Source organism: Equus caballus, chromosome 28, assembly GCF_041296265.1.
Source record: "Equus caballus isolate H_3958 breed thoroughbred chromosome 28, TB-T2T, whole genome shotgun sequence".
NCBI lineage: Eukaryota > Metazoa > Chordata > Mammalia > Perissodactyla > Equidae > Equus > Equus caballus.
In genome coordinates, this window is record NC_091711.1 from 43,899,033 (window position 1) to 43,917,272 (window position 18,240).

The 18,240-nt window shown below is 39.0% G+C and overlaps 1 protein-coding gene across 6 annotated transcripts in view; it reads left to right on the plus strand.

Annotated features, from left to right (window-relative positions):
* Positions 1 to 18,240, plus strand: part of LOC111771063 (uncharacterized) — a 35,182-nt gene that overhangs the window by 6,825 nt on the left and 10,117 nt on the right. Inside the window, exon 2 of one of the 6 annotated variants that reach the window (XM_070253748.1) lies at positions 5,278 to 5,321. The exons of 4 other annotated variants lie outside the window; for them this stretch is intronic. The gene's annotated coding sequence lies outside the window, so the exon portion shown is untranslated. Of the gene's footprint in view, positions 1 to 115; positions 256 to 5,277; positions 5,322 to 18,240 lie in introns of all 6 variants that reach the window. One more of the 6 variants, XM_070253749.1, reaches the window with a different exon arrangement.

Genomic DNA, 18,240 nt, shown 5'->3' on the forward strand with positions numbered 1-18,240 from the left:
GTTGAAAAGCCAGCTTCCTTTCGCTGAATTGCTTTTGTACCTTTGGTTGAGCATATCAGTCAGTGACAAATTCTCTTAGTTCTCCTTCATCTGAGAATTTTCTGATTTCCCCCAGGATTCCTGAAGGATATTTTCATTGGATATGGGATTCTGGGTTGACAGTTCAACACTTGAAAAATGTTGTGTCACTTCCTTCTGGCCTCTATGTCCTCTGATGAAAAATCAGCTGTCATTTGAATTGATTTTCCCTTATAGGTAAGGTCTTGTTTTTCTTTGGCTACTCTCAAGATTTGTTCTTTACTTTAGTTTTCAGAAATTTCACTATGATGTGTCTTCGTGTGGACTTGTTTGGATTTGTCTTATTTGGATTTGCGTGGCTTCTTGGATCTGTCATTTTATGCCTTTTACCAAATTTGGAAAGTTTTCTTTGAGTATTTGGTCAGCCCTGCCTTCTTTCTCCTCTCCTTTCAAGACTCTGAGGACATGATGCTTGATCTTTTAAATAGCCCCACAAGTCCCTGAGGCTCTGTTCATTTTTGCCTCAGTCTGTTTTTTTCTGTTGTTCAGATTGGGTAATTTCTACCATTCTATCTTCCACTTCATTGGTTATTTCTTCTCCTTTCCGCTTTTGAACCCATTCACTGAGCTTTTTATTTCAGTTATTGTTCTAAAATTTCCATTTGGTTCTTCCTTATAGCTAATATTTTCTTCTCTGAGACACTCTCTCTTTTTTTTTTAAAGATTTTATTTTTTTCCTTTTTCTCCCCAAAGGCCCCCAGTACATAGTTGTATGTTCTTTGTTGTGGGTCCTTCTAGTTGTGGCATGTGGGACGCTGCCTCAGTGTGGTTTGATGAGCAGTGCCATGTCCGCGCCCAGGATTCGAACCAACGAAACACTGGGCCGCCTGCAGCGGAGCATGTGAACTTAACCACTCGGCCACGGGGCCAGCCCCAACTGAGACTCTCTTTTTGATTTTGTTTCAAGCATGTTCATAATTGCTTGTTGAGGCATTTTATCTTTGTCAGATAATTCTACCATCTCTACATCTTGCTGTTGGTACCTAGTGATTGTCTTTTTTTTTTTTTTTTGAGGAATATTAGCCAATCTTCTGCCAATCTCTTTTTGCTGAGGAAGATTGGTCCTGAGCTAATATCTGTGCCCATCTTCCTCTACTTCATGTGTGGGACGCCTGCCACAACATGGCCTGATGAGTGGTGTGTCAGTCCACACCCAGTATCCCAAACAGAGAACCCTGGGCCACCAAAGCGGAGTGCACAAACTTAACCACTGCCACCAGGCCAGCCCCCGTGATTGTCTTTTTTAATTCAGTTTAAGATGTTCCTTGTTTTTGATATGATGAGTGATTTTTTATTGAAACATAGACATTTTGGGTATTACGTTATGAGACCCTAGATCTTATTTAAACTTTCTCTTTTAGCTGGCTTCCTTTTACAGCACTCCAGCAGGGGAAATGGAGGAGCTTCCTTGTCACTGCAGGTGGGGGTAGAAGTCCAGGTTCTACACTCAGTCTCAATTGACACTAATTGAGGGCGCCCCTCATAGTAATTAGCGGGAGTGGGAGTGCCTGCTCCCCACCAGTCTTCCCCTGAAGCCTCTCTGGTTGGCAGGGGTAGGAGTGCCTTATTACTGCTCCTCCTTCCATGGTCTCCATTGACACCATGGGAGGGAGGTTGCCTTTTTACCTATGGTCAGAGGTCAAAGTCTTGATTCTCGACTAGGTCTCCTCTAGCATTCCCCAGGAAGCAGAGGGAGGTGTACCATGTGTGGCCCTTCTGAGCATGGGGCTGTGTGTGACCGCATAGGTTACATGCCTGTAAATGTGGCCTTGAAAATAACGTTGTCACTTCAGGTTGCTGCTGGAGAGGGAGATCTTACAAAGCATGCACCTAATCACAGTTGTTAAGAGCAGAAGGTAGAGGATGAGAGTCTGGATCTTTGGCCACACCCACTGTCTCACCATGGCATGCATTTCCCAGACATTTCCTGAGTGGTGTTCTCTGTCAGCCCTTGAGCCAAATACAGTGGACGTAGAAAAGAGGGAGACATAGTCTTTGCTCTCATAAGCCTTGACAATACATAAACTCCAGGAATCTGGACAAAATTCTGGGTTGGGGGTGAGTGGCAACAATTCCTCAAGAATTATTTATGATTCATTTCCCACCAACTTGAGTTGAGGGATTGGAGTTAAAAATGCTGCTTTAAGTAACAATAAAGAATTGTACTACTTCACTGTTTCTTGCACATTTGAGTTTGTGGGCTGAGATTTTTGGGAGGACTGAGATTATATATATATATATATATATATATATTTTATATATATATAAAATATATCTTACAATGCCTGTTGTGTTGCAACGTATCTTTTCTACTAAATGTCTCCAAGATAATTCTGTCAGGTTTTATAGATCTGCCTCATTTTAGTTCTAGAAAGAATTTGTAATATGGATATATCATATTTTAGTTGTTCCCCTATTCATAGATCTAGCTAGTTTCCAACTCTATGCTATTAAAAACAACAAATCCTCATTCGTGTCTCCTTTATGCCTACTTGGCTGAGTGTTTCTCTGGAATAGATAACTAGAAGTAGAATTGCTGAAGCAAAAGGTATATATGTACATTTCTAAAAGATATTGCCAAATTGCCCTCTTGTTGGTGATTGAAAGTACTGATTTCTCATACTCACTTCAACATTTAATATTATCAGTTTCAAATTTTTGCCAATTTAAAGGGAGAAAAATAATAAGTCTTTGTTAATTTTCATGATTAGCAATGAAATTGAGCTTTTTATGTGGTAACTTATATTTCTTCATATTCTTTGCCAATTTTTCTATTTCATTATCTTATTGATTTTAAGGAGTGCTTTTTTATAGTCTCTATATTAATCTTTTGCCATATGTACTGCAAATACCCCATTTCTTGTTTGTCTTCAACTTTGTTTATGGCTTTGTCATACAGAAATTTAAATATTTATATAGTATAAGTATTTGTGTCTTACTTAAGAAGGTCTCTCCTACTCTAAGGTTACAAACATTTTCTTTTTTAATATTTTGATTTTTTAAAGTGTTTACCATTTTACATTAATCCGTCTAGATTGTTTTTGTGGACTTGAATGTTGTAAACAGCAATCAAACTTTTTTTTCTAGATAGATAATCAGTTATCCTAACTAACACCTTTTCTCATCAATCAAAATATGTCTTTATCATAGTCTAAGGACCTAAAACACATGGATCAATTTCTGTTCCATTGAGTTGTTTGTTTTTGTCAATAACACACAATTTTAGTTGATAATGGTGTAGATATGTTTTGACATCCCTAGAATGTGTCTTATTTTTCCAATATTTTTGGCAATTTTGTGCATTTTTAAAACTGCATTCATTTTAAAATCAGCTTGTTACTTAAAAAAATAATCTCATTGGGATTTTGATTGAGATTGTGTTGAATATAGAAATGACATCTTTATACTATTGCGTCTTCCAAATACGGAACATGGCATGTTTTACACTTAGTATGTGTATATATGTTCAGACCCTAACAGAAACATAAGACTTCTGGATCAGGAACAGAGCTTTTATTACTCACTCATCTTGTACCTGTTCCACACATGAATTCTATTTTCTGCTGTGTCCAGTCTGTTGTTAAACCCAACAAGTGAGTTCTTAATGTCAGATATTGTATTTTGTATTCTAGAATGTCTATTTTATGCATCACTATGAACAAATTACCTCAAAACTTAGCCGCATAAAACAACAAACATTTATTATCTCACAGTTTCTGTGGGCCAGGAATCTAGGTGATTTGATTATTTGAGTACCCCTGGCTTGAGGTCCCTCATGAGGTGGCAATCAAACAGTTGGTGCTGTGATCTCATTGAAGGGTGATTTGGGGTAGGGGAGGAGAGTGCAACTGCAGGGGTGATGGTGGTGTCACATGGTATCCATGTTCAAGCTCATTCACATGCTTGATTGTCCCTCATCACATGGGTCACCCCACAGGGTTGCCTCATTATATAGCAACTGTTTTCCCCCATGGCAAGCGTTCAGAGAGTGAGAGTGGGCATCCAATATGGAAGCCACTATCTTTTTTGTCATACTATTTGGAAAGTGACATCTCACTTCTACCAAATTTATTCTTTGGAAGTGAGTCAGTAAATCCAGACCACACTCAAAAGGAGGGCATTACACAGGGCATGAATAATAGGAAGTGGGGATTATTAGGGCTGCTAACACCAATATCTAGATTATCCCTGGCTCAGCTTCTTTGGCCATTTTCTCTTAATTATCAGTTAATTTTTCCTGCTTCTTTACATGTTTACCAACTTTTTATTGTAAGCTATACAACATGGATATGTTGTAGATTATATTAATTTTCTTTAAAGGAATATTAAGTTTTGTTTTGGCAGGCTTTGAGGCTTGAATTTAGGCTTTAATCAACCGAAACTATTTAGTTTTGCCCAGACTTCTAGGGTGTAGTCCTTACTCCTCTGGCGATGATTTTCTGGAGTTTCGACTGAATGCCTGGAGTATGCACCAAGATCTCTTTTCTCTGGCAAGGCCCAGTCTCCAGTGTCACTCCAGCCTTGGGCACGTCTGAATTTCCCTATCAGCTCTCAGCTCCCAGAAGCTGTTGTCTGCTAGGCTGTCCTGTCTGCTCAACCTAGCAGTTGGCCAAGGACTTGAGGAGCATCTTTATGTGGATCTGTCAGGCTCCTTCCTCTGATTCCCTTCACTTTGATTCCCTGTCTCTCACATCCCAGTCACACTGGCAGCCTCAATTCCCATCTCTGCCTCCTACACCCAATAAGAGTGCTGCTCTCTGTCCTGGCTTCACCTCTCCAGTCACACTTAGGAAAATATCCTCAGGAGAAAACCTGGGTGAATGTAGGGCTCGCCTCTCAAGAATCACAGCCTTGCATTCGTTGCTCTCCATGCCTATAAATAGCTGTCGTTGTACATATTTTCTTCTTTTATGTTTGTTTATTGCGGGAGGGTAAATCTAATACCAGCTACTCCCTCATGGCTGAAACTTGAAGTCCTCAAAGGGCTTAAGTGTAATGGGAAGCCAACATTTCACCAGCTATATTTTTATTTCCACTATAGCTCATTGTTTCTTTTCCCTAACAGACAATTCACATTTGATGGGTACCATATCCTCTCTTATTTTTTTGAGGATTTTAACTATATTTACTTTAAAGTCTCCTTTGATTTTCTCTATTAACTCTTTTCCTTAGTCATTAGTTCTTTTGTTTGTTTTACAGCTTGGTGCCTCTCTTTCTGAGTGTTGGTTTTCTTCAAATGTTTGGTGAGTTCTGGCTAAATGCTCAGGCCTATGTTTGAGATTCTCTGATGGCCTCTCCTTGAATGCTTTTATTTACGGTGGGGTGCATTAGTCTCTATGGGGTCACGATAAGACGTTGCCAGGCAAGGTGTACTTGTGGTTAGACTTTGGGGCACTGGGGCTCCCCATTCCTGCTGTGTGTTACCAGTCGCCTAGCGCTTCTCTGGCCAGGGATTCTCACATTCATTGCTCTCACCTGGTGGTTGATGCGTCTGTTTTTGTCTGCTTGTGCAGGCGGGGAAAGAGGAGAAGCCAGTCATCTTTTTGCTTCATGTGAATCCCCCAACCAATCATCCTGATAGGATTCTCTCCTGCTCCCCAGATTTGTCACTTTGATGATCACTCAGAGATAGCCAGAGACCCTCAGAGACCCTCCACCTTTCACAGCGATGCTCTCTTGCCTGTAGTTTGTGCTTTGGTTTCCTCTGTTAACCTCATCCTGTCTGCCGTCCGTTTTAGAGGGATCCCTTTTATTCTGGTTCAACAGGGCACCACTTTTTGCTTTCCAGTACTATTATGGATTTATTTTAAGATCTACTTTCTTTTATCTCATGGTTTGAGGTAGAAGAGAATCAGTGTACACAAGTGGCAGTCTCATATCTGGACTCAGTGGCTCCTGAGAACCGTTCTGTTGTCCTGACACTGAAAGCTGGCTTGGCTCAACATAGAATTCTTGAGTCACAATCATTTTCCCTCAAAACTCTGTAGAACATTATTCCATTGTCCTCTGACGTTTAACATTTCATATAGTAATTCCGATACCATTCTGATTCTTTATTCCTTTTAGGTAACTTATTCTTTTTTTTCTTTCTGCCTTAGTGCTTTCTTTCTTTATTATTATTTTTTTCTGAAGAAGATTCACCCTGATCTAACATCTGTTGTCAGTCTTCCTCATTTTGCTTGAGGAAGATTTGCCCTGAGCTAACATCTGTGCCAGTCTTCCTCTATTTTGTACGTGGGTCACCATCACAGCATGGCTGCTGATGGGTGGTATAGGTCTGTGCCTGGGAACCAAACTTGGACTGCTGAGGTGGAGCATGCCAAACTTAACCACTGGGACACAAGGCTGGCCCCCATGCTTTCTTTATTCTTAAAATGAAAAAATCTCACCAGGATACATATACATATGGAATCCTTTGTATTACTTTTGCCTCATTACATAAACTTAAAAGCATGTAATTTAAGAGTCAGAGTTTTCTTCACGTCAAGGAACGTTTTTCTTTAATTTCTTTTGTTGCTTCTCCCACAGCTCTCTTCCTCCTGGTATTCTTTTTATATGTCTGTTCACTCTTCTAGGTTTGTCCTCCATATCTCTCATCTTTTCTCTCAACATTTCTATTCTTTGTCTTTTGCCTCTCCATTCTGGGAGAATTTCTTGGTCTTCTCTTTTAATTCACTAATTCAGTTTTTTGTAGTATCCAACCTGCTATTCACTGTTTCTGTTAACATTTTAAAATGTAGTTATTGTCCTATATCAAGTTGTATTTTTATTACTGCCTGCTCCAGTTTCATAGATATAATGTCTTCTTGAAAATTGTTGAGAATATAAAATAGAACTTTTCTAGCTTTCTTCTTCTTCTTTTTTTTTTTTTTTGGCAACTGTTACACAGGAGACAGTTGCTCTGAATCATCACGCTGAATGCCTCCTTTTGGACTGCCATTTCTTTTCACAGGTCTTTTTCTTATCCTTACAAAGAATATCTATGTTTGTTCTATATTGGGAGTTGAGGGGGGTTCTTTTAGAGATTATGTGAATACCTATTTAAATGTTTAATGAACATTTAAATGTTTGAAGTCTGGAGAAAGAGAAAATAGAACAGTTCATATAAATTTACTCTTTTTAAAAAACAGTTTTATTGATGTATACTTGACATAAAACAAACTGAACATCATGTTTAATGTGTACAATGTGATAAGTTTTCACATATTATACACCTGTGAAATCATCACCACAATTAGGGGAATGAACACATCTATCACCCCTAAAAGCTTCCTCACGCACCTTTGTGGTCCCCCATCCCATCTCTCCCTACTCCACCCCCATCCCCAGGCAACAACTGATCTGCTTTCTGTCACTAAAATTTATTTGCATTTTGTAAAATTTTGTCTAAATGCAATTATACAGTATGTCTTCTTTGTTTGGCTTCTTTCAGGAAGATTTTGAGATTCATCCTTATTGTTACAGATATCAATTGTTCATTCATTTTATTGCTGAGTATATTCTGTTATATGGATCTGCCCCAATTTATTTATTTATTTACCTGTTCATGGACATTTGGGTTGTTTCCAGTTTTTGGTATTACAAATAAAGTTGTTATGAATATTTGTGTACAAGTCTTTGTGTGGAATATGCTTACTTTCTTGGGTAAATACCAAGAGTGGAATGGCTAGGTAATATGGTAGGTATATATTTTTATTTTTAAGGAAACTTCCAAACTTAAAAAATGTAGCTTGATCATTTTATATTCCCATCAGCAGTGGTTGAGAATTTCAGTTATTCCCCTTCTCATTACTGTTTAGTATGGTCAATCTTTTTAATTTGAGACAGTCTAACAGATGTGTAATAATATCTTATTATGGTTTTAATTTGCATTTCCCTAATGACTGATGATGTTGAGTCTCTTTTCATGTGCTTATTTGCCATCTGTTTATCTTCTTTCTGAAGTATCTGTTCAAATCTTTTGCCCTTTTTAAAAATTAGGTTATTGTTTTCTTATTATTGAGTTTTGAGTGTTCTTTATATATTCTAGACAAGTTCTTTATTAGATATATAATTTGCAAATATTTTCTTCTAATCTGTGGCTTGTCTTTCTATTCTTTCAACAGTGTCTTTAGAACAACAGAAGATTTTAATTTTGATGAAGTCCAATTTATCATGTTAGAGATCATGATTTGGGTGTTATATTTGAGATATCTTTGCCTAATCTGTGGTTACAAAGATTTTCTCCTATGTTTTCTTCTGGAAATTTTACAGTTTTAGGTTTTACACTTAGGTCTATGATCTAATTTTTGTATATGGTATGAGATATGAATTGAAGTCCATTTTTTCTATATGAATATCCAATTATTCGAAGACCATTTATTGAAAAGACTATATTTCATCCATTGAATCATATTTGTGCCTTTGCCTAAAATCAGTTAACAGTATATGGATCTATATCTAGATTCTATTCTGTTCCATCTATCTTTTTTTTTTTTGAGGAAGATTAGCCCTGAGCTAACTGCTGCCAGTCCTCCTCTTTTTGCTGAGGAAGACAGGCCCTGAGTTAACATCCATGCCCATCTTCCTCCACTTTATATGTGGGACTCCTACCACAGCATGGCTTTTGCCAAGAGGTGCCATGTCCACATCTGGGATCCAAACCTGCAAACCCTGGGCCTCTGAGAAGCGGAACGTGCGAACTTAGCCACTGTGCCACTGGACCGGCCCCATGTTCGATCTATCTTGACATCAACAATCTCTTACTGTCTTGACTACTGTCCAGCTTTGTGTTTTTCAAAATTGTTTGGCTATTCTAGGTCCTTGGCATTTTCATATGAACTTTAGAAATAGCATATTGATTTCAACAACAAAAAAATATGCTGGAATTTTTATTGCAATTACGCTGAATATATAGATCAATTTGAGGGTGGAATTGACATCTTAACAATATTAAGTCTTCTGATCAGTGACCATGGTATATCTCTTAATTTATTTAGATCTTTAATTTTTCTCAGCAATGTTTTGTAGTTTTTAGTGTATGATCTTGCACGTATCTTTTGTCAGATTTTCCCCTAAGTATTTAATTTTTTTTTAAAGATTTTATTTTTTTCCTATTTCTCCACAAAGCACCTCAGTACATAGTTGTATATTCTCGTTGTGGGTCCTTCTGGTTGTGGTATGTGGGATGCCGCCTCAGCGTGGTTTGATGAACAGTGCCATGTCTGCGCCCAGGATTCGAACCAACGAAACACTGGGCCGCCTGCAGCAGAGCGCACGAACTTAACCACTCGGCCACGGGGCCAGCCCCTAAGTATTTCATATTTTTGATGCTATAATAATATTTTTTAAAATTTCAATTCCCAATTTTTCATTGCTATTATATAGAAATATAATTGACTTTTTAATAGACTTTATTTTTTACAGTGGTTTTAGGTTCACAGCAAATATAATGGATTTTTATATATTGATCTTGTTATCCTTCAACCTTGCTAAACTCTAGTAGCTTTTTGGATGATCCTATAGGATTTTATACACAATCATGTTGTCTGCAAATAAAGACAATTTTACTTCTTCCTTTTCAATCTGTTTCTTTTTACTTCTCTTTCTTGACTTAGTTCACTGTCTAAAACTTCCAGTACAAGGTTGTACAGAGTGATGAGGGCAAACATCCTCGCCTTATTCCTCAACTTAGGGAGAAAGTATTCAGTATCTTACTGTTGAGTATATTGTCAGCTCTAGGTTTTTCATAGATGACCTTCATTAGGTTGAGGATGTTCCCAACTAGCCCTAGTTTGCTGAGAGTTTTTTTCAAAAACATGTTGATTTCGTCTAATGTTTTTTGTGCATCTATTGAGATAATCATATAGTTTTTCTATTTTAGTCTGTTCATATGGGGAATTATATTGATTGGTTTTTGAATGTTGAACCAGTCTTGCATTCCTGAGGATAAACTCCTTTGGTAATGATGTATTATCCTTTTTTTTTTAAGTTGTGGAACTATTTTTTATTTTGGTATTTGTTTTTCTAAGTTATATACATGAGCATCATATATTATTCGTACAGTAAAAAGTTATGTCACAATACACAACACTGTTAATATTACTATAGGTTGCCAAATGGTGCATTAGAATATAAAGTAAGGATCCCCCACTTTTTAATTCCTGAGTTTGGTTAGTTATGCCTTCTCCCCCAACCCTGTTTTTTAATTGAGGTAACATTGGTTTATAACATTATAGAAATTTCAAGTCTACATCATTATATATTTTTTATTAAGGTTATGAAAGTTAACATCCTTGTGAAATTACAGCTGTACATCATTATTAGTCGTGTTGTAGGTACACCACTGCACCCCTAGTGCCCTCCCCCCACCCCCCTTTCCCCTGGCAACCACCAATCAGTTCTCTTTGTCCATATGTTAACTACTACCTATGAGTGGAGTCATACAGAGTTCGTCTTTCTCTGTCTGGCTTATTTCACTCAACATAATACCCTCAAGGTCTATCCATGTTGTTGTGAATGGGACGACTTTGTCCGTTTTTATGGCTGAGTAGTATTCCATTGTATATATATACCACATCTTCTTTATCCAATCATCAGTTGCTGGGCACTTAGGTTGGTTCCATGACTTGGCTATTGTGAATAATGCTGCGATGAACATAGGGGTGCATGCAACTTTTGGAATTGCTGATTTCAGGTTCTTAGGATAGATACCCAGTAGTGGGATGGCTGGGTCATAAGGTATTTCTATTTTTAACTTTTTGAGGAATCTCCATACTGTTTTCCATAGTGGCTGCACCAGTTTGCATTCCCACCAACAGTGTATGAGGGTTCCCTTTTCTCCATAGCCTCTCCAACATTTGTCACTCTTGGTTTTGGATATTTTTGCCATTCTAACAGGTGTAAGGTGATATCTTAGTGTAGTTTTGATTTGCATTTCCCTGATGATTAGTGAAGATGAGCATCCTTTCATGTGTCTGTTGGCCATCCGTGTATCTTCTTTGGAGAAATGTCTGTTCATGTCCCCTGCCCATTTTGTAATTAGGTTGTTTGATTTTTTATTGTTGAGTTGTGTGAGTTCTTTGTATATTATGGAGATTAACCCTTTGTCGGATAAATAACTTGTGAATATTTTTTCCCAATTAGGGGGCTGTTTTTTTGTTTCAATCCTGTTTTCCCTTGCCTTGAAGAAGCTCTTTAGTCTGATGAAGTCCCATTTGTTTATTCTTTCTATTGTTTCCCTCATGTGAGGGGTTATGGTGTCCGAAAAGATTCTTTTGAAGCTGATGTCAAAGAGTGTACTGCCAATATTCTCTTCTAGAAGACATTGTTTCAGGCCTAATCTTTAGGTGTTTGATCCATTTTGAGTTTATTTTAGTAAATGGTGAAAAAGAATGGTTGATTTTCATTCTTTTTTGTTTTTTTTATTGAGTTAATGATAGGTTACAATCTTGTGAAATTTCAGTTGTACATTAATGTTTGTCAGTCATGTTGTAGGTGCACCACTTCACCCTTTGTGCCCACCCCCTACCCCACCTTTCCCCTGGTATCCACTAAACTGTTCTTAGTCCATAATTTTAAATTCCTCATATGAGTGGAGTCATACACAGATTATCCTTCTCTCGCTGGCTTATTTCACTTAACATAATTCCCTCAAGGTCCATCCATGTTATTGCAAATGGAATGATTTTGTTCTCTTTTACAGCTGAGTAGTATTCCATTGTATATATGTACCATATCTTCTTTATCCATTCGTGTGTTGCTGGGCACTTAGGTTGCTTCCGTGTCTTGGCTATTGTAAACAGTGCTGCAATAAACATTGGGGTGCATAGGACTTTTGGGATTGCTGACTTCAAGCTCTTTGGATAAATACCCAGTAGTGGGATGGCTGGATCGTATGGTAGTTCTATTTTTGATTTTTTGAGGAATCTCCATACTGTTTTCCATAGTGGCTGCACCAGTTTGCATTCCCACCAGCAGTGTATGAGTGTTCCTTTTTCTCCACAACCTTTCCAACATTTGTTACTATTAGTTTTAGATATTTTTGTCATTCTATTGGGTGTAAGGTGATATCTTAGTGTAGTTTTGATTTGCATTTCCCTGATGATCAGTGATGATGAGCATCTTTTCATGTGCCTATTGGCCATCAGTATATCTTCTTTGGAGAAATGTATGTTCATGTCTCCAGCCCATTTTTTGATTGGGTTGTTTGATGTTTTGTTGTTGAGTTGCGAGAGTTCTTTATATATTATGGATATTAGGCCTTTGTCAGATATATGACTTGCAAATATTTTTTCCCAGTTAGTGGGTTGTGTTTTTGTTTCAATCCTGTTTTCATTTGCCTTGAAGAAACTCTTTAATCTGATGAAGTCCCATTTGTTTATTCTTTCTATTGTTTCCCTTCTCTGAGAAGGCATGGTGTCCGAAAAGATCCTTTTAATACTGATGTCAAAGAGTGTACTGCCTACGTTTTCTTCCAGAAGCCTTATGGTTTCAGGTCTCACCTTTAGGTCTTTAATCCATTTTGAGTTTATTTTGGTGAATGGTGAAAAAGAATGGTCAATTTTCATTCTTTTACATGTGGCTTTCCAGTTTTCCCAGCACCATTTGTTGAAAAGACTTTCTTTTCTCCATTGTATGCCCTCAGCTCCTTTGTCAAAGATAAGCTGTCCATAGATGTGTGGTTTTATTTCCAGGCTTTCAATTCTGTTCCATTGATCTGTGCACCTGTTTTTGTACCAGTACCATGCTGTTTTGATTACTGTAGCTTTGTAGTATGTTTTGAAGTCAGGGATTGTGATGCCTCCAGCTTTGTTCTTTTTTCTCAGGATTGCTTTAGCAATTCGGGGTCTTTTGTTGCCCCATATGAATTTTAGGATTCTTTGTTCAATTTCTGTAAAGAATGACATTGGAATTCTGATTGGGATAGCGTTGAATCTATAGGTTGCTTTAGGTAGTATGGACATTTTAACTATGTTTATTCTTCCAATCCATGTGCATGGAATGTCTTTCCATCTCTTTATGTCATCGTCGATTTCTTTCAAGAAGGTCTTGTAGTTTTCGTTGTATAGGTCTTTCACTTCCTTGGTTAAATTTATCCCAAGGTATTTTATTCTTTTTGTTGCGATCGTGAATGGGATTGAGTTCTTGAGATCTTTTTCTGTTAGTTCATTGTTAGCATATAGAAATGCTACTGATTTAGGTATGTTGATTTTATACCCTGCAACTTTGCTGTAGTTGTTGATTGTTTCTAATAGTTTTTCTATGGATTCTTTGGGGTTTTATATATATAAGATCATGTTGTCTGCAAACAGCGAGAGTTTTACTTCTTCATTGCCTATTTGGATTCCTTTTATTTCTTTTTCCTGCCGAATAGCTCTGGCCAACACCTCCAGTACTATGTTGAATAAGAATTGTGAAAGTGGGCAACCTTTTCTTGTTCTTGTTCTGAGAGGGATGGGTTTCGGTTTTTGTCCATTGAGTATGATGTTGGCTGTGGGTTTGTCATATATGGCCTTTATTATGTTGAGGTACTTTCCTTCTATACCTATTTTATTGAGGGTTTTTATCATAAATGGATGTTGGATCTTGTCGAATGCTTTCTCTGCATCTATTGAGATGATCATGTGGTTTTTGTTTCTCATTTTGTTAATGTAGTGAATCACGTTGATTGACTTGCAGATGTTGAACCATCCCTGTGTCCCTGGTATAAATCCCACTTGATCATGGTGTATAATCTTTTTGATATATTGCTGTATTCGGTTTGCCAAAATTTTGTTGAGGATTTTTGCATCTATGTTCATCAGTGATATTGGCCTGTAGTTTTCCTTCTTTGTGTTGTCCTTGTCAGGTTTGGGGATCAGTGTGATGTTGGCTTCATAGAATGTATTAGGGAGTGCTCCATCTTCCTCTATTTTCTGGAATAGTTTGAGAAGGATAAGTGTTAAACCTTCTTTGAATGTTTGGTAGAATTCTCCAGAGAAGCCGTCTGGTCCCGGACTCCTATTTTTGGGGAGGTTTTTGATTACTGTTTCTATTTCTTTACTTGTGATTGGTGTATTCAGATTCTCTATTTCTTCCTGATTCAGTTTGGGGAGGTTGTAAGAGTCTAGGAATTTATCCATTTCTTCTAGGTTGTTCAATTTGTTGGCATATAGTTTTTCATAGTATTCTCTTATTATCCTTTGTATTTCTTTGGTATCTGTTGTGATTTCTCCTCTCTCATTTCTAATTTTATTTATTTGAGACTTCTCTCTCTTTTTTTTAGTGAGTCTGGCTAAGGGTTTGTCGATTTTGTTATTTTTGCGAAGAACCAACTCTGTGTTTCATTGATCCTTTCTACTGTCTTTTTTGTTTCAATATCATCTATTTCTGCTCTAATTTTTATTATTTCCCTCCTTCTACTGACTTTGGGCTTTGTTTGTTCTTCTTTTTCTAATTCCATTAGGTGTCATTTGAGGTTGTTTATGTAAGATTTTTCTTGCTTATTGAGGTGAGCCTGTATTGCAATGAATTTCCCTCTTAGGACTGCCTTTGCTGTGCCCCAAATGAGTTGATATGATGTGTTTTCATTTTCATTTGTCTCCAGATAATATTTGATTTCTTCTTTAATTTCTTCAGTAATCCATTGTTTGTTCAGTAGCATGTTGTTTAGTCTCCACATTTTTGGCCCTTTCCCAGCTTTATTCTTGTAGTTGATTTCTAGTTTCATAGCATTATGACCAGAAAAGATGCTTGATATTATTTCAACCCTTTTGAACTTATTGATGCTTGCTTTGTTTCCCAAGATATGGTCTATCCTTGAGAATGTTCCATGCGTGCTTGAGAAGAATGTGTAACCTGCTGTTTTTGGGTGAAGTGTCCTATATATATCTATTAGGTCCATCTGATCTAATTTTTCATTTAATTCTATAATTTCCTTGTTGATTTTCTGTCTGGATGATCTGTCCATTGGTGTTAATGGGGTGTTGAGGTCCCCTACTATTATTGTATTGCTGTTGATGTCTCCTGTTAGTTTTGTTAATAGTTTCTTTATGAATTTTGGTGCTCCTGTGTTAGGTGTGTATATATTTATAAGTGTTATGTCATCTTGGTGGAACGTCCCTTTTATCATTATATACTGCCCCTCTTTGTCTTTCTTTATCTGTTTTGCTTTGAAGTCTACTTTGTCTGATATAAGTATGGCAACACCTGCTTTCTTTTGTTCATTATTAGCTTGGAGTATTGTCTTCCATCCCTTCACTTTGAGTCTGTGTTTGTCTTTGGGGCTGAGGTGTGTTTCCTGGAGGCAGCATATTGTTGGATCTTGTTCTTTGATCCATCCTGCGACTCTGTGCCTTTTGATTGGAGAGTTCAATCCATTCACGTTTAGAGTGATTATTGAAACGTGGGGGCCTACTGTTGCCATTTTATCACTTGTTTTCTGGTTCTTTTGGATTTTGTCCTGATGGAGAGCTGTTACTTTGTGTTATTGTCCTTCTGCTTATCTCCTTTGTTCTGGATTTTGTAACCCCTTTCTTTTTTTGATTTTTCAAGAATGAGGTTCTTCCTGAGCATTTCTTGAAGAGGAGGTTTTGTGGCGATGAACTCCCTTAACTTTTGTTTATCTGGGATAGTTTTTATTTCTCCATCGTATTTGAAGGATATTTTCGCTGGGTAGAGTATTCTTGGCTGCAGGTTTTTGTCCTTCAGAGTTTTGAATATTTCATTCCAATCTCTTCTAGCCTGTAAGGTCTCTCCTGAGAAATCTGCCGATAGTCTTATGGGGTTTCCTTTGTAAGTTATTTTCTTCTGCCAGTCTGCCCTTAGTATTTTCTCTTTGTCATTGACTTTTGCTAGTTTCACTACTATATGCCTTGGGGTTGGTCTTCTTGCGTTAATAACGTTTGGAGATCTATTGGCTTCTGTCACATGAAGTTCCATCTTTCTTCCCAAGTTTGGAAAGTTCTCAGCTATTATTTCTTTGAACAGGCCTTCTGCCCTCTTCTCCTTCTCTTCTCCCTCTGGTATACCTATAATCCTTATGTTGCATCTCCTAATTGAGTCGGATAATTCTCGGAGAGTTTCTTCGTTTCTTTTTAGACTTAGTTCTCTCTCCTCCTCTGTCTGCAGCATTTCTATATTCCTGTCCTCCAAATTGCTAATTCTGTCCTCCATATTATTGACCCTACTGTTCAGAGAGTCCAGATTTTTCTTAATCTCCTCCATTGTGTTCTTCATCTCCAGTATTTCTAATTGGTTCTTCTTTATAGTGTCAAGCTCTTTTGTGACATAGCTCCTGAACTCATTGAGTTGTCTGTCTGAATTCTCTTTTAATTCGTTGAGTTTTTTAATAATGGCAGTTTTGAAATCATCATCATTTAGGTTATAGATTTCATTGTCTTTGGGATTGTTTTCTGGGTGCTTATCATTTTCCTTCTGTTCTGGAGATTTAATATATTTTTTCGTACTGCTTGATGGCATGGATTTGTGCCTCCGCATAGAGATAGAGTTTAGTCACTGCTTCCACTTGTTGCAACTGGTGTGGGGGGGGGAAGCTGTTTAGACTGCGCCAACTAGGAACCCTGTCAGCTGTTACTGACTGGACCTGGACCCCTCCTCGTAGTCACAGTGGTCCTGTGGGGTCCCTTGTTGGTTGTGGGGGCAATCGCAAGGGGGCCTCAGGCTGCTGGTGCCTACTGTTGCAGCCCACTTAGATGCAATCCCTCCTTGTGGTCTGCAGCAGTGTTATGGGCTTTCCCAGCAGCCAGGAGCAGGATCACCTATAATCGCCGCTTTGTCCCTAACAGAGGCCACAAGATCACACTTGTCCACTATAGGTCCCAGCAGAGCTATGGGTATCTTCTGCAGCCTGTTGTTAGCTCACCTAGCTGTGCTACTTTTGCCCCAGGGCCTTCCCGCCTTGCGATTGCTAGTCGGGACCTCTCCACTAGTGCTGTGCAGAGGCTTTTGCTGAGGCTGCTGTAGGAACCTGGAGTTCCCCCCGGGCTATGTAGCCATTTCACTGGAGCTCCGCTCTGCCCCACTCCACTCTCACGGGATCTCTGGGAGCCCCTTGCCTCGTCTGGGACATGGCCAGAGTCCGTGGGCCTGGCGGTGGCTTGTAAGCTGCTGCCTTGTGGGGAATTCTGCTCTAGGGAGCTTACTGGTGTTCCGAATGCTGGGCGGGGCCTCCCTGCCAATGGCGAGTGGACGCCCTCCCTGCTGGGGGGGTGCGGGACCCTGAAGCGTTCCCCCGGGCCGCAGAGTCGGGTACTGGAGCTCCAACTCTGTCCCCAAGCACGTCCACGGGAAGTCCGGGTGCCCCCTGCACCGACCCACGTGCCGGAGACCATGGGCCCAGCAGCAGCTTGCGGTCTGGTGCCATGCCAGGGAATCCGCCCACCGGGAGCTTCCCTTTGTTCTGGATTCTGGGCGGTGCCTCCCTGCTAATGGCAAGCAGAGGCCTTCCCTGCCGGTGGGTGCAGGACCCTGGGGATTCCCCCTGGGCTTAGGTGTAATTGCGGGGGCCTTGAGTAGGGCTGTTGTCACCTGTTTCCACCGTCGCTCTGTTGGTAAGTGCACACTCCCGCCCTTGGTGTGTGGCGATGCTATGGGGAAGTCTGCTGGAAAAGAGCCTCCTGCAGGAACTAGGCTGTCCAGGGGTCGGGGGTTGGGGGTCAGAGAGTTTTCACCTATTTCCACCTCCTCCCGGGGGGAAGTCCATCCGCCTTCTGATGTATAGCAGCACGAGACTCTTAGGCGTCTTGTGATGCTATCTGGATATCCTTTGTTAATCAGTGAATGTCCAATTAGTTGTAGATTCAATGGGGGAGAGACAAAGAAGACCACTCACTCCGCCATCTTGGTCCCGCCTGTTAGCTACATCATTATATTTTGATTTCTGCATACACTACATCACGTTCACCATCCAAAGACTAATTACCATCCGTTACCATACACATGTGCCCTGTCACCCCTTTCACCCTCCTCTCTCCCACCTTCCTCTCTGGTAACCACCAATCTAATCTATCTGTGTGTATTATCCTTTTTATATGTTGTTGACTTCACTTTGATAAGATTTTGTTAATAATATTTGCATCTATGTTTATGAAGGATGTTTATGTAGTTTTTTTGTGTCCTATTTGTCTGGTTTTGGTATTAGATAATGTTGCCCTTATAGAATGAGTTGGGAAATATTCCCAC